Source organism: Bubalus bubalis, chromosome 7, assembly GCF_019923935.1.
Source record: "Bubalus bubalis isolate 160015118507 breed Murrah chromosome 7, NDDB_SH_1, whole genome shotgun sequence".
Classification (NCBI taxonomy): Eukaryota; Metazoa; Chordata; class Mammalia; order Artiodactyla; family Bovidae; genus Bubalus; species Bubalus bubalis.
In genome coordinates, this window is record NC_059163.1 from 48,931,236 (window position 1) to 48,947,979 (window position 16,744).

General features: G+C 42.9%; 1 long non-coding RNA gene across 3 annotated transcripts in view; it reads left to right on the forward strand.

Annotated features, from left to right (window-relative positions):
• The window catches only part of LOC123334422, a 42,765-nt gene extending 26,592 nt beyond the window's left edge, over positions 1-16,173 (forward strand). The window contains exons 3-5 of one of the 3 annotated variants that reach the window (XR_006552246.2): positions 7,584-7,674; positions 13,638-13,786; positions 15,659-16,173. This is a non-coding gene — a long non-coding RNA (uncharacterized LOC123334422). Of the gene's footprint in view, positions 1-1,764; positions 1,998-2,329; positions 3,792-7,583; positions 7,675-13,637; positions 13,787-15,658 lie in introns of those variants that run through there. The other 2 variants (XR_006552247.2, XR_006552245.2) reach the window with 2 other exon arrangements.
• Positions 16,174-16,744: the final 571 nt, after the last annotated feature.

Sequence of the window (16,744 nt, forward strand, 5' to 3'; positions counted from 1 at the left end):
CAGTTTATTACACCGGCGGGCCCAAGGCAGGGTCTCCTCTTAGCTAAGGACCCCGACCAGTTTTTCTGAAAACCTTATATACCCTAAGTGTACATGCTAAATCCACCTCCCCAAATTCCCTGAAACTAGTCTGAACAGAGGAAAAGAAAGATACAATCAAAGTTAACCCATGATTCTTCTGCCTTAAGCCTAGGTAGTTAATAGGGGACAATTATCAATAGGCCTGTGGTCATACCCCAATAAGCATAACAGAATTTATGATTCTGTTCAGTTGCACAGATAATTAGGGTATTCTTTTAGGCAACAGAGAGTCTAGGTACAAGCCCTGGGGCTCTTCTGTCCAGGGGGCCTGGTTTTCCAGTTGGTATATCGTTTCCATAGATACTGGGCATATAGCTCAAAGTCCACAGTCCGGCCCAAGATGTCCTGCTTTCAAGATGGAGCCTGTTCTGTCTGTTTCCTTCTTCAAAGCCTCCAACACTATTGGTGGGAATATAAATTGGTACAGCAACTATGGAGAATAGTATGGAGAGTCCTTAAGGAAACTAAAAATAGAGCTACCATATGATCCAACAGTCCTACTCCTGGGCATACATCTGGATAAAGACATGGTTCAAAAGGATACATGCACCCGTGTTCATTGTAGCATTGTCTACGATAGTCAAGACATGGAAGCAAACTCAATGTCCATTGACAGATGAATGGATAAAGAAGATGTGGTGTGTGTATATATATATATATACACACACTGGAATATTATCCATTAAAAAGAATGGAATAATACCATTTGCAGCAACATGCACGGGCCTGGAGATTATCATACTAAGTGAAATAAGTTAGAGAAAGACAAATATTATATGATATCTCTTATAATAATGCAAATGGAGTTATTACCAAACAGAAACAGACTCATAGAGAATGAACTATGGTCACCAGTGGGGAAGGGTTGGGAGGAGGGATAGATTGGGAGTCTGGGACTGACATGTACAAACTGCTATATTTATTAATAAAATAGATAACCAACAAATACCTATTATAAAAAAAATTAAAAATTTGAAACAAAATCTCAATTCTACCTCCACCTAAGTCTCTTCTGCGACATGGCAACCTGAGGAAGGAGGTCTTGCACCTGGAACTCTTCTAGGTCTGGCTCAGTGTCTCATTTCTGTCTCCATAGTGCCTGGTGCTAACTCGACCACCTCACTTACTGTCCAGTCATTACCCGTGAGCACTGGGAGAGCCAGAATTAGGTGTAGATCATCTTTGTATCCCAGGCACATAGCCCAGTGCTCAACACACTTGGTGCTCCATTAGTGTTACTCAATTAAGTGCATTAATGAAATTGAGACCACTCCACCCATGAGGCTGAAAATGAGAGTCCCCAGGAGTCTGGGAAAGGAGAGCAAGGATCCCTAAAGGTGTGTCATCTGGAGCAAGGACAGGCAATTGGAGTTTGTGATGTGGAAATGTCCAGAGAGTCAGAGGAAGTACACTTGGTAAGTAGACAGGGGCTCATTAGGCACAGGCTGAGGGTAAGGTGGATATTGAATGACAGCTATTGCTGGGCACAGGCTAAAGCTTCAGGCCCCAGAAGGCTGATATTTTCCTTGTAATTAGTGTCCATGATAGATGCTTCCCATCTGGAAGTGTTTTTCTGGGATTCTGTATTTCTGTATTATATATTTATGTAGATCTCTCTCTCTCTCTGTGTGTCTGTGTGTGTATGCTTAATCATGTCTGACTCTGTGACCCCATGGACTATAGCACACCAGGCTTCTCTGTCCATGGGATTCTCCAGGCAAGAATACTGAAGTAGGTTGCCATGCCCTCTGCCAGAGGATCTTCCTGACCCAGGGATTGAATTTGCATCTCCTGCATTGCACATGGATTTTTTTTATGGCTTGAACTACTGTTCTGGGGCGGGGAGTGGGATGGGGAGTCTGTATGCTAATTGGTAGTTGCCCCTTTTTGTGATAAATGCTTTTAAAACCTCCTCATTTCTGCATACCCATGACCTTTGTGATGGAATGCCCTGAAAGAAGCTTGGTAAGACCCCCAGGCTCGATCCAATAACCTGTAAGTAATTATGGAATTTGATTAAGGGCATTATGAAATATCTTAAACTGTTTTTTAAACATTTTCAATGAAAATGCTCTGAATTTAATAATTCATTCAGTCAGTAAATAAGATTGAGCTTCAAATGTGTGTTAGCTACTCTGTTAGACCTAAGGAGAGGGCCTTGTATAACCCACAGTCTTTGTTAAAATTAAAGTAGGAAAAGTAAATGTAAAAATGTTGCATTTTTCCCATTCCCTCTGCATTTCTACAGCCACCGCTGTGGAGAATATGAAGAAGGTGAACAGGAGTAAAAGACAGAATATCCATTATTTTCCCTTTTATCTGGATCCCAGGATATATAAAAGGGTGATTTCTCCTCTGAGTTACTGAAATGAGTCTTGATTGAGGGGAATTTTATGAATATGCATGAACTGTCTTCATTATGCAAAATTCATCCCAGAGTCCAGATAACGAACATTAATAATAACATGGACAGAAGCATGAAGTAAATATGTTACATGGACTCAGTGGCAATAAACAGAAATCACATCAACTCCTGCGGCTCGGCTGCTCTCAGGGCCCCGGAGGTGGGGAGAAGCTGCCCAGCTCCTTCTCCAACTTATCCAAGAGAGAAGCCCCTCCTTCCCCAGGGGAAGAGGAAGGAAGCAGACAACCAAATGTGTAATTTTACTCGAAATACTTCCACCTGGAGCCTATAGATTAGGGAATTAAGCACTTACCACTAACCAGCTCCATATTTTGGGAGTAGTTGATTTCATTTCTTGTGATTCTGACCTAAATTGTGTCTTTCAAAAACAAGTAAATCATAATGTGTATCTAACTCAATCACCGAAATAAGGGCTGCATTCTCCCACAGTGATATAGACCAGTAACAGTTGCCTAGGATGAAAAAAGAATCTCCTGACTAGCTGGAGCTCTGCAAAAGCACCACGTTTGAGAATGTTTTCTTCCTTCGTGAACCATCAGTCCCAGGCCCACAGCATCAGTATCGGGATTGATAGAAAGATTTCAGTAGTCAACAATCATTCTAAATTAGCACATTATCACGAACTTCTCAACTGGCTTAACATGTAAACACACTAACACCACATCCTGACATGCCAACTTACTTTTGGCATGATTTCTTCCAGCAAGCCAGCCTCATTCACCATGGCTTTACTAACATAAATATTTCAGACACTCTTACTAATCTTACTGAAAATCATAGTTTTTGAAAAACAGACTTCAATTTATAAGGCAACCCATATACTTCCTTCCTACTGTTTTGATTATCACTTGAAAGATTTATCTTATTCTCCTTTTGTTTAAATTTGGAAACTGGAATTTTTAAAAACAACTAATAAAGTACATGTTCCAGACTTTAAAGTTTTAGCCTAATATTGACTCATTAAAAAAAAAAAAACTAGCAGATTTTCATTTTTCATGAATATTTGGCAATAAAAAGACATTTGCAGTTACAAAACAGGTCAAGGTCATTTGTGGCTCTCATTAATCCTGTGCCTCTGTAAAAAAGGCTGAAAGCATTGCCTACATTTTGCAGGTGGAAAAAAGTAACAGGTTCCATCTTGCTCTGGGTATAACAGCAAAGCCTGTGGTAGAACCAGAAATAGAAGCTGGAGGGATTTGTGTTTCTTTTCTGATGTAGAGCAAGACTCATCTGAAGCAGTCTCATTAAAATTGTGCCACAGAAGAATCAGGGTCTAGCTCTTCACTCCATTATATTTAATGGAATTAAATAGTCCATTTAGACTGTACTTTCAATTGAATACCTTATGCTAATTAGTTTAGCTGACCAACCAAATATAATTTATATAGTACTTTTATAGAGTACATTGGATGTTAAGCATAATGGGTAGAAACTAAAAATACATAATTCACAACCTAAAAGTTGAGAGTTATGTTTTTAGGGTTTTTTAAAGATTTATTTATTTGTCTTTGGCTGCACTGGCTCTTCATTGCTGCACACAGGCTTTCGCTAGTTGCGGTGAGCAGGGGCTACTTTTTACTGTGGGCTTCTCATTGCAGTAGCTTCTCTTGTTGTGGAACATAGGCTCTAGGGTGCTTGGGCTTTAGTAGTTACAGCACTTGGGCCCAGTAGTTGTGGTGCATGGGCTTAGTTACTCCAATGCCTGTTAAATCTTCCCAGACCAGGGATCGAACCCATGTCCCCTGCATTGGCAGGTGGACTCGAAACCACTGAACCACCAGGGAAGTCCAGGAGTTACATTTTATTTGGTGGAAATTTTTAGGACTTCAAGCCTAGAAGGCAGCATCTCAAGTCACCCTGAGAGAACTGAGAGGGGAGCCAGGATATTATAGGAGTTTTCCAACAAAGGGGCAGGTAGTCTGAATGTCAAGAGATTATTGTTATTTAAGGAAAATCAGATTCGTCAAGGAATTTAACACTTTTCTATGAATGAGAAAGGGCTTCCCAGGTGTCACTAGTGGTAAAGAACCCACCTGACAATGCAGGAGACATAAGAGAAGGGGGTTTGATTGGGTTGGGAAGATCCCCTGGAGGAGAGCATGGCAACCCACTTCAGTATTCTTGCCTAGAGAGGCCCATAGACAGAGGAGCCTGGCGGGCTACAGTCCATAGGATTACAAAGAGCTGGACACAAGTGTAGTGACTTAGCATGCATGCGCGCATGTATGGGAAAATGCAGGAGTCTGGGCTTGTTGAAGTCATTCCTTTGATATGCACCGCAACTAGCAGGGCCAGTAGCCTGTGTCTTCACACCTTGAATTTCCTCAGGGCTCACTGTAGGGAGTGGCTACAGTCTGAGACCTGCTAGGTGGTAGTTACTCTTTTCCTTCCTAAGTTCCCTCAGGGCTCACTAGCTCACTGTCATCAGTAGCTGCAATGGCTGGTGACCGTGACATCCTTTGTTTATTGACATGGCAGGAAATATTCCATTTCTCATGAATAACATGTAATCAAATTAAAGAGTGCTCTTTTTTTTTTTTTTTTTTTAAAGAAAAAACAGTCTTTGGGAATACCCTGGTGGTCCAGCAGTCAGGACTCTGTGCTGTCAGTGCCAAGGGCCTGGGTTCAATCCCTGTTTGGGGAACTAAGATCCCACAAGCTGTGTTGTATGGCCAAAAATAGAAAGAAAAGGCAATATTTAAAATCCAATATAATCAAATGCTATATGATGTAGCTCAGTTGGTAAAGAATCTGCCTGCAGTGCAGGAGACTCCAGTTTGATTCCTGGGTCAGGAAGATCCCCTGGAGAAGGAAATGGCAACCCACTCCAGTATTCTTGCCTGGGAAATGCCATGGACAGAGGAATCTGGCAGGCTGCAATCTATGGGGTCTCAAGAGTTGGACGTGACTTAGCAAATAAACCAGCACTACTGTTTAGGCTCAGCTGATCAGTGTGCAACTTCTAATATGGCCGTCAACATACTTCTGGGTTTTTTCAGTGTTCTAATTTAAATTCCACAATCATTTTTAGAGAAATGCACTTTCAAAGCTACAGAAATTGAGAATTCCATGCTGCCATCCTGTGTCTACCAGCTGGCCATTGCAGCTATGATTTCAGTTTTCTTCCCTAAGGTTGTGTTTGTGTATACATTTCACAGAGGAACTTGACCCACTAGATGCTACACTGGATGTGCTTATAATTCCTTATATGTTTGAAGTTAAGAGAAGTGAAAGTCGCTCAGTTATGTCTGACTTCGTGACCGCATGGACTGTAGCCTACCAGGCTCCTCTGTCCATGGAATTCTCCAAGCAAAAATACTGGAGCGAGTACCCATTCCCTTCTCCAGGGGATCTTTCTAACCCAGGGATCAAACCCAGGTCTCCCGCGTTGCAGGCAGATTCTTTACCAGCTGAGCCACAAGGGAAGCCCCCCAATTTTTTTTTTATGGTCAAAGGGCATGTGAGATCTTAGTGTCCTGACCAGGGACTGAACTTGCATCCCCTGCATTGGAAACACAGAGTCTTAACCACTGGACTGCCAAGAAGTCCCTTTATATGTTACCAGAAGGAAATGGCAACCCACTCCAGTGTTCTTGCCTGGAGAATCCCAGGGACAGGGGAGCCTGCTGGGCTGCCATCTATGGGGTCGCACAGAGTCGGATACGACTGAAGTGACTTAGCAGCAGCAGCAGCAAACTGTTAAAGTGACAAGTGAACAGCTCTCAAAAAATATTAGCAATATGTGGATCCTCTGGTACAAAATGAGAAATTTTATACCCAGAAAATGGCTGAAAGGAGTAAATAAGATAATATGTGTAGAACACTTAAAGGAATGTTAATGGCGAGTTCATGTGCTCAACACACAAGTGAGGCCAAACAAACTGAAATGTCAGAGTTTGGAAAAGAGAAAAGGTTTACTGCAAGGCCAAGTAAGGAAACAAGCCAGCTCATACCCTGAAAAGCCTCTAGCTCACCAAAGGGTTTTGGCAAAGTATTTTTTTTATTTAAATTTATTTATTTTAATTGGAGGCTAATTACTTTACAATATTGTATTGGTTTTGCTATACATCAACATGAATCTGCCACAAGTGTACATGTGTTCCCCATCCTGAACCCCCCTCCCACCTCCCTCCCAGTACCATCCCTCTGGGTCATCCCAGTGCACCAGCCCCGAGCATCCTGTATCCTGCATTGAACCTGGACTGGCAATTCGTTTCTTATATGATATTATACATGTTTCAATGCCATTTTCCCAAATCATCCCACCCTCTCCCTCTCCCACAGAGTCCAAAAGACTGTTCTATACACTGTGTCTCTTTTGCTGTCTCGCATACAGGGTTATCATTACCATCTTTCTAAATTCCATATATATGCGTTAGTATACTGTATTGGCAGAGAAGGCAATGGCACCCCACTCCAGTACTCTTGCCTGGAAAATCCCATGGATGGAGGAGCCTAGTAAGCTGCAGTCCATGGGGTCGCTGAGAGTCAGACAAGACTGAGCGACTTCACTTTCACTTTTCACTTTCATGCATTGGAGAAGGAAATGGCAACCCACTCCAGTGTTCTTGCCTGGAGAATCTCAGGGACGGGGGAGCCTGATGGGCTGCCATCTCTGGGGTCGCACAGAGTCGGACACGACTGATGCGACTTAGCAGCAGCAACAGCATACTGTATTGGTGTTTTTCTTTCAGGTTTACTTCACTCTGTATAATAGGCTCCAGTTTCATCCATTGCATTAGAACTGATTCAAATGTATTCTTTTTAATGGCTGAGTAATACTCCATTGTGTATATGTACCACAGCTTTCTTATCCATTTTTAAAGGGCAGGTGGAGGGGAGGGGCATCAGAGGTCAGTGGTGTACCTGACCAGTTTTTTGCGCAATTCTCTGACTGGCTGATGGTGAGGAAGCAGGGTGTTATCACAGGGGTTAACATTATCAGTCCTTAGGCTCCAGACAACATGCTTATGCTCATCAAGAGGTTCCTTCACTTGGTGAGGGTGGGGGGCAGTGGCATTTCACATCTACAAAACGACTCAGGGAATGTGCATCACATACTCTTATCTATTAATAGGTACTTTAAAGAGGAGCTGAAGCAGAGTGTTTGGGGTAAGGCATGTCCCAAGAAGGCCCCATAGGGACATGCTCGATTACAGAAGCATGTGGTAAGTGTGCAGTAAAGGCTAGCACTTATTATCTTTGACATGCTGGCCTGAACACATGCCAGGCTTGCAAACAAATTTGTACTAACATGCATATACACAACACATTATAACCCCCACCCCCAACCTCACCCCAGCCCCCCACCCCCACAGCCCAGTTTACATCATGCCTTATCCTGCAGCTCCATCGTCATCCTTTGGTTTTCAGAGCGGAAGTCACAACAGCCTTCCTCCATCTCCATGAATGCACTAAGCTCCTTTGTGGAGTTCACACTCCGCACGTACATGCTCTTCCCTCTGCATAGAAGCCCCTGTACTTGGCCTCATAAACTCATCTTCAATTTTCTGCTTAAAAATCCCTTCCTCAGCCTCACAGCTGAGTCTCTGACCTCCAATGTGATTCTTGTATTAATGTATTTTACTCACTAGACTAAAAGTTCCACATGGCAAGGTCCATGTTTTGTTCCATTTTTTTCTTCAGTCTGTTTATCTCCAGGTCTAGCACAGGACTTGGCATATGGTAGTTCTCAATACAAATGGGTTCTATAAATGAATAAACACATCCCAACATGAGGCAATTGCTTCCAAAGACTGAACATTTGTCTCTTTCCACTTTATTTCACCACCACTGTTCTCTTCATCCCTAACTTTACTCAATTATACTGTAAAAACAGACATATTTTAGAAGGTAGAAATAGCTTGGGGAAAACAAAATGTAATTTAACTTAAAAGGGAGAGGGAGGAAAGGAGACATCAATGAAATAAAGATAGTTACAAATGAGGTGGTCTATCAGCATAAGCAAAGGGCAGTTTGAATAGTGGTTACACCCATTTCTGGAGCCAGACTGAAGAGCAAAAAGAGAAGCCACTGAAGAGGCAAGAGACAAAAAATAAATAGCCTGGGGAGGGCTGAAGAGACTAATGGGACTGGAGCCCAGACTGGAACAGTGGGATTGCTGCTGCTCTTTGGAAGGGTTCCCCTGAGCTATTGGAACACTGGAAAGGATAACACTGCAGGCCTATTCAGGGCTGGGAGAGGAGGATAGGAATATGAAAGGTTTGAAGACCACTATCCCAGCCCCATGACAGTTAGCCTCCTTCCTGAGAATCCTTTAACTAGTGACTGCCCCCAGGACTGTGGACCACGTGCCCCAAAACTCAGGGCCATTGTTATTGTCCATCTCTGTCTCCTCTGTGTGATCAAATACATACAGATCCAAATAGGACCTTACTCGGGTGTGCAGGGCGCCACCCAGCTATCACTCCTGGTAAAAAGCCTTCTATCATATTTAATCATTTCTGCAGTGAAATATGTTTTCCTGCTTTCCTTAAAGCAGCGCAGTAACACCAATCATAATGAGTTCTGCTTCTTTGTTTCTCACTGTCGGAAGAAGCATTTGTTCCCAGAAAATACTATTTTCTATCTTTAGTCTTCCAAGTAGTAATAAATACTTAGTTTTTTCTCCTTATTATTAAGATATTATATATTTACATCTTGATTTGTTCTCCACTAGAATGTCAAAGGCTTCTGTTTTGTCCTTTGAAGGATTAGAAGGGTGCATGACACATAGGAGACATGCAAAATAAACTGAAACAGGGCAAAGGAGCAAGCAACTCAGGATTCTAGGGGGTTGTGTAACCGGAAGCCCTGAACCAGGCACAGACCTGAGGAGAGGATAAAGGCGAACGCCTTGCTAGGAGAGTTCTTGTAGAAGGACCATTGGTGGGAAGAATCAGATCCATGAGAGCAAAGGCCTGGGAAGGCACCAAATAAACCCAGTTCCTATTCACAGGCTCCTTAAGCCATAATGAAGAGCCATTCCACCCAGTCACTTTATGACCATCTAGATGGTTTCTAAACCACAAGAAAAACTCTTTAGTGCATCCTTTCGCAAACCAGATGTGTTCTTTTCTATGGTGGCTCTTGTAATAAAATTTTCAAGGAAGCTGACTATCCCACAGAAAACACTTGCTGCATGCTGCCTACTAGAAAGGGCTTCCCAAGTGGCTCAGTGTAAAGAGTCTACCTGCCAATGCAGGAGACTCAGGAGATGCAGGTTCAATCCCTGAGTCAGGAATATCCCCTGGGGAAGGAAATGGCAACCCACTTCAGTATTCTTGCCTGGGAAATCCCATGGACAGAGGAGCCTGCAGGGCTATAGTCCATGGGGTTGCAAAGAGTCAGACACAACTGAGCAACTAAGCGTGCATGCCCACTAGAAACTCTGCCCAAGCTGCAAAACTCCTAACTCTTTCAAGGGCTGATACATTGGCAGAAGGGGAAGCTACAACCCTTTACAGAACTAGATGAGCCTCTGGAGTCCGTCATGCTGTTAGCATACTTTGGCAGCGCCGTAGTTTCTTGACCTCTGCAGGTATTTCCTGCACGTTGTATCCCAGTGCACCACCTATAATAAATCTTACCAAGTTTCCAGAGGTAACTAGTGTACCCCAGGGAGACCTCCAAGACCCCTGTCCTTTATGGCACTCCAGGCAGACTTTATCGATTTACCTTCAGCCTTTGACTCTTTTTCACTGTCTGGCTATTGTCTGTACGTTTAGTGGATGGTCTGTGCTATCCAGTTAGACATACTGATGTCACAGTGATTGTAACTAACAACTTCAACTATTTCTTGTTTTGGCACTCCTTTTTGAACTGAAACTGACCAAGGAACTCTCTCTTTTTTTATATAATATTTAAATTTTTCATACAATTAATAAAGCTTACACTCCATATACAGTTACTGCAAAATATTAGCTGCATTCCCCGTGTGTACAGTACATCACTGTAGCTCATTGTACACCCAATAGTTTGTACCTTCCACTCCTCCACCTCTATATTGCCTCTCCCTACCCTTGCATTGGTAACCACTAGTTTCTCCAAGGAACTCACTTTACAGCAGAAGCAAATCACTTGCTCATAAAGACCTATGAGAGGATATTCATTAAAATTTCATATTCTCTACCATCCCTGATCCTCAAGGGAAGGAAGACATTAAAGTGTAGACATAAAAAAGAATGTTAAGGGGAAAAAGATTTATCTAGAAATTAGTCTTACATGGAAAAGGTCAGTTTTCATTCCAATTCCAAAGAAAGGCAATGCTGAAGAATTTTCAAACTACCACACAATTGCACTCATCTCACATGCTAGCAAAGTAATGATCAAAATTCTCCAAGCCAGGCTACAACAGTATGTGAATTATGAACTTATAGATGTTCAAGCTGGATTTAGAAAAGGCAGAGGAACCAGAGATCAACTTGCCAACATCCACTGGATCATTGAAAAAGGAAGAGAGTTCCAGAAAAACATCTACTTTTGCTTTATTGACTACACCAAAGTCTTTGACTGTGTGGATCACAACAAACTGTGGAAAATTCTTCAAGAGATGGGAATACCAGACTATCTGACCTGCCTCCTGAGAAATCTGTATGCAGGTCAAGAAGCAATAGTTAGAACCAGACATGGAACAACAGACTGTTTCCAGACTGGGAAGGGAGTACGTCAAGGCTGTATATTCTCACCTTGCTTATTTAACTTCTATGCAGAGTACATCATGCGAAATGCCAGGCTGGATGAGCACAAGTTGGAATCAAGATTGCAGGGAGAAATATCAATAACTTCAGATATGCAGATGACACCACCCTTATGGCAGAAAGCTAGGAGGAACTAAAGAGCCTCTTGATGAAAATGAAAGAGGAGAGTGAAAAAGTTGGCTTAAAACTCAACATTCAGGAAACTAAGATCATGGCACCTGGTACCATTACTTCATTGATGGAGAAACAGTAGAAACAGTGAGAGACTTTATTTTGGCAGGCTCTAAAATCACTGCAGATGGTGACTGCAGCCATGAAATTAAAAGACACTTGCTCTTTGGAGGAAAAGTTATGACCAACCTAGACAGCATATTAAAAAGCAGAGACATTACTTTGCCAACAAAGGTCTGTCTAATCAAAGCTATGGTTTTTCCAGTAGTCATGTATGGATGTGAGAGTGGACTATAAAGAAAGCTGAGCGCTGAAGAATTGATGCTTTTGAACTGTGGTGTTGAAGGATACTCTTGAGAGTTCCTTGGACTGCAGGGAGATCCAACCAGTCAATCCTAAAGGAAATCAGTCCTGACTTCATTGGAAGGACTGATGCTGAAGCTGAAACTCCAATACTTTGGTTACCTGATGCGAAGAACCAACTCACTGGAAAAGACCCTCATGTTGGGAAAGATTGAAGGCAGGAGCAGAAGGGGATTACAGAGGATGAGATGGTTGGATGGCATCACTGACACAATGAACATGAGCTTGAGCAAGTTCTGGGAGTTGGTGATGGACAGGGAAGCCTGGCATACTGCAATCCATGGGGTGGCAAAGAGTCGGACACGACTGAGGGACTGAACTGAACTGAACTGAGACTTACATGGATAGAAGTATTAGCCCTGGCCCTTATGCAGATCCAGATGACTCAAAATGAACCTCTTTTGAAACCTTCCATTCCTGGATTGGGCTAGCATCTTGGGGATTTGAGTGAACAGTTTCAGTATTCTGACTAGTTCTATACTTGGTGTATATCATCAACAAGTGAAAAAAAGCAAGGTCTTCACTGACAGGCCATGCTTTCCCTTTCTTCCAGGAGGTGATATACATCAACATTTTTAGAAGAAAACATACACCACCACCTTGCCAGGGTAGGCCTTAGGAAGTACAGCTATCTTCACTGCCATCAGAATAAAAGTCCTCCTGGATTTACATGAAATAGCAAGCTGCATCCAGACATCACCCTCCCGAACGATTAGCGGCCTCAAACTGAGGATTTCCAGAGCTCTCTAGAGTTCCAGAAGCAGACAACACCACAAAGTAGATGGCTCTTCCCAAGATCTCAGATCAAGAATTTCTCCATTTATCTTCCCTTAAAACCTCTCCTCTGCCTGACCTGCAAAATTCTCTGACCTACAAATTTAAAACAAAACCCTTCCTCTTTCAGTTAGTAAAAGATTAACTGGAGGTTGCTTGTCTTAACCTACCCCCCTCTATTCCTTTACTGTGCACTCCCTTTCAAGCTATGTCTTGCTTCAACTAACTCTTACTGCTTTTTCAACAATTTTAACATGGCCCCAACACCCACTCACACTAATCTTCCAGACCCTAGCCACCTTATGGAGAAGGCAATGGCACCCCACTCCAGTACTCTTGCCTGGAAAATCCCATGGATGGAAGAGCCTGGTGGGCTGCAGTCCATGGGGTCGCTAAGAGTCGGACACAACCGAGTGACTTCACTTTCACTTTTCACTTTCATGCATTGGAGAAGGAAATGGCAACCCACTCCAGTGTTCTTGCCTGGAGAATCCCAGGGACGGGGAGCCTGGTGGGCTGCCATCTATGGGGTCGCACAGAGTCAGACACAACTGAAGCAACTTAGCAGCAGCCACCTTAACTAATCAGTGTAATTGCTGGTTATGTCAACATCTAAATACTGCCCAAGAACCTGAATTAGGTTTCGTTCCTGCCAGTGCAAACATCTGGTGGACCCATTCTGGACAGTGGATGTATGGAAGACACCATACTTTGTCCTGTGGCAGGGCACTTGGGGATCCCCCATGGAAACTCAGGGTCTGTCCTTCACTCAGGTGAGGCTATTGGAGGGAAAATTTTCTCTTTGCATTGAAAATAAAAATGTCCCTGGACTCTTCTTAGGTGACATACCAAAGCAGTACTGTAATCAAGCACTAAGGTTGTAGTCCACAGATGGATGGCACCTCAAACCCTCCATAGGTGTTACAAATGAGTTCAAGACTGATTATAATGATACAAATGTTTGCCTAGTCAACTGGGAAGTATTCCTGGTCTGCAGCTCACACAAATGGGACCTGGAACAGCTCAGCTGTTTCCCTGGTTGATCTGCCCCATGCCCCAGGCTACAAAGGGGCCAACCAGAATTCTGGAATGATCTGGGCAGGTAATGACACCTATCTCTACAGCTGCCAAAACTGGACTGAAGGTCTTCACCACCATGTTTCACAATCCATTCTGCTCTGACAACCTCACAGAGGCATGTGGGAAAATGGAGATGTACAGATGCCACCATAACTAATGACGGAGGCCACCGTGGACACCAAGCTCCAACCTGGTGGGTCACAGCTTCCACTCTAACCTTGTCTGTGAACACCTCTGGTCTGTTTATTTTAGGTGGCAATAAAGTATATAAAGGGTTCCCATATAAATGGTCAGGGCGATGTGGTCTTGGCTACTTGGGACCTTCCTCACTAGGTGCATGCGTGTGTGCCAAGTCGCTTCAGTTGTGTCCACCTCCATGACCCTATGAACCCACCAGGCTCCTCTGTCCATGGGTATTTCCAGGCAAGAATACTGAAGTGGGTTGCCATGACCTCCTCCAAGAGATCTTCCCAACTTGGGATCGAACCGGCATCTCGTAGGTCTCCAGCACCGGCAGGACAGGTCCTTTACCACTGGCATCACCTGGGAAGCCCCCCTCACTAGGCATCCCACTTTAAATGCTAACCAGATTACAAGCCTGGGCTCCTTCAGGCATAAAGTAGCACCACATAGATGCATCCAACCAGACATCGTAGGCAAGTACTCATGTATCACAATACTGATTCAGTAAGGATGCTTTTTCAAGTTTGAGAACTTCTGATCCAGAAGAAGCAATTCTGAACATTTCCAGAGTCATGGAACCAGGATTCACTGCCTCCCCACACACCCTGAAAGTATGTCTACCGGGGGTTGGCAGCTTTGCCTCTGTGCTCCAAAATCACCATCTCTTGGCCCCGTGGGCTGCCCAACAAGGGTCACAGTATACCATCATTGGCAGGCAGTGCTGCTTGTATGGAAGCAGGTCAGAAGAAATACAGAAGGATGTGAGCCAGCTACTAAAACAGGCTGACATCCTACAGAAGATGAGGGAAGCATGGATTAATTGGACTGACCTGTTCTCAAGGATAAGAGACTGGTTCAGTGAAAGATGGGGCTACATGTTGGGATTTGCTGTTTTAGGCATATTCATCCTTGTATCTGTGCTTTTGTTTGCAGATCTCTTACCTCCCGGCTCTCCACAGCAATCTCCCCAGCTCCTTGCCAGTGAAACTTCATGACAACTTATAACAGGGAAATGAAGGGGCTAACCCCACCAAAATGGCATGATGGCTATTTTAAACTGAGAAGCAGCTGAAGGGGGTCAAAAAAAAAAAAAACAAAACAAACAAAAAAAAACAAACAAACTTCCCTTTGATATGTATAGCAAGTCTTTCTAAGAATTCAGCTGCTATAACCCAGGTGGTAATAATGGTATAGAATCTGCCTGCCCATGCAAGAGATACAAGAGATGTGGGTTTGATCCCTGAGTCGGGAAAATCCCCTGGAGAAGGAAATGGCAACCTACTCCAGTATTCTAGCCTGGAAAATCCCACTGAGCCTGGTGGGCTACAGTCTATGAGGGTGCAGAGTCGGACACGACTGAGCGCACATACACTTAACCCCTCTCCCAGAGAGCTTTCTCTAAGGGAGGAGCCTGACTCCACAGCAGGACCTGCCAAGGAACTGTGTAAATACGTCCTGTGAGAACCTTCCATACTTTCTACTGAGGCCTTAAAACCTTTCCCCAGCTGACCCCATCCTATTCAGCTGGCTTATAAATCTGTACTCCTTGAAGTGTGCTCCTGCATACGTGGATAATAATCTCTGCTTCTATTACTCTGTCTATTCATCCACAGGCCCCCAACTACTTTGGCCTAAGTTGAAAAAAGAAAAAGTTGGTAAAGGAAAAGTTTTCCTCCCAATAATATTTTCTAGACTTTGCTGGGGACACCAGAGAGTGTTTTCACATACATGAGGGAATTTGGAAACCTGGATTTTGTTCGAAGGTGAAAGAATCCAGTGTACATGTACACAGGTTCCATGGAAATCTTTTAAGTTTGTTTCAAACTGTAAATCTTGGGTGATCATCTGGTGTGTTTAATAACTTTCTCTTTATTTCCCTTAGGGAGAAAGCTATGGACCCTTTAATGTGGGATGATCTGCTGTACTGGCCTGATTTCCTATGGACATTTAATCTACCGTCTAAAGGGATGTTTGTCTGGTACAGACTGTGGTCTTGTTACCACGATAGGCAGTGGCAGTGAGGGAGCAGAGTGGATGTAGCATTCATCGTATTGCATTAGTCACTTTGTTGCTTCTGTCCTTACATTTTTTCATTTAATTCTCACAGTGCTCTTCCCATTTTACAGATGAATAAATTCAAAGGGTAGATAACTTGCTAAAGATTATACCTTTACTGAGAATAAAAGCAAGATGCAGAACTGGTATCTAGGGTGCCACCTTTCATAAAGCAGGAGAAAGGAGGAGGGATTCCTCAGAGATATTGCTAGGTTTGGTTCCACTTAAAATACTGGTGGTAAATAAAGTCATGCAGATTGTTTGCTTTCCCTGTGCATATAAAAGTGGTTTACACTGTAGTATACTAAGTGCAGTAGCAATATGTCTAAAAACAAATCCACATTCCTTAATTTAAAATAGTTCCTTAATTTAAAAAATGGTAACCATCACTGAACTTCCAGCAAGTTGTAACCTTTTTTGTAGTAGTAACTTCACAGATTTCTATAACAACTATAATAACAATAATGAAAAAGTTGATATGTTGGAAGAGTTACCAAAATGAGACACAGATGCAAAGTGAGTAAAAGCTGTTGGAAAAATGGAGCAGACAGGCTTGCTCCACAACACAGGCTTACCACAAACCTTCAGTTTGTAAGGTATGCAGTATCTGCAAAGTGCAATAAACTGAAGCAATAAAACAAGATATGCCTGTGTGTATATACACATATATTTACCCAATTTTGCAAAGAGACAGGGAAGGATAAGCCAGAAGCTAATGAAAATGATTACTTATCATGGGGCTGGGCGGATTCCTACTCCCCTTTCAAAAGTTGAATATAAACAAACTAATGAACATTGTAACAAATTGACAACTTATCCACAGAGAGAAAATTATTCCAATAGTTATTTATTTCAAGCTGTGCCTAACACAAACAGTATTCTGGGTACATCCTTAGAAATGGTTTATTGCTCA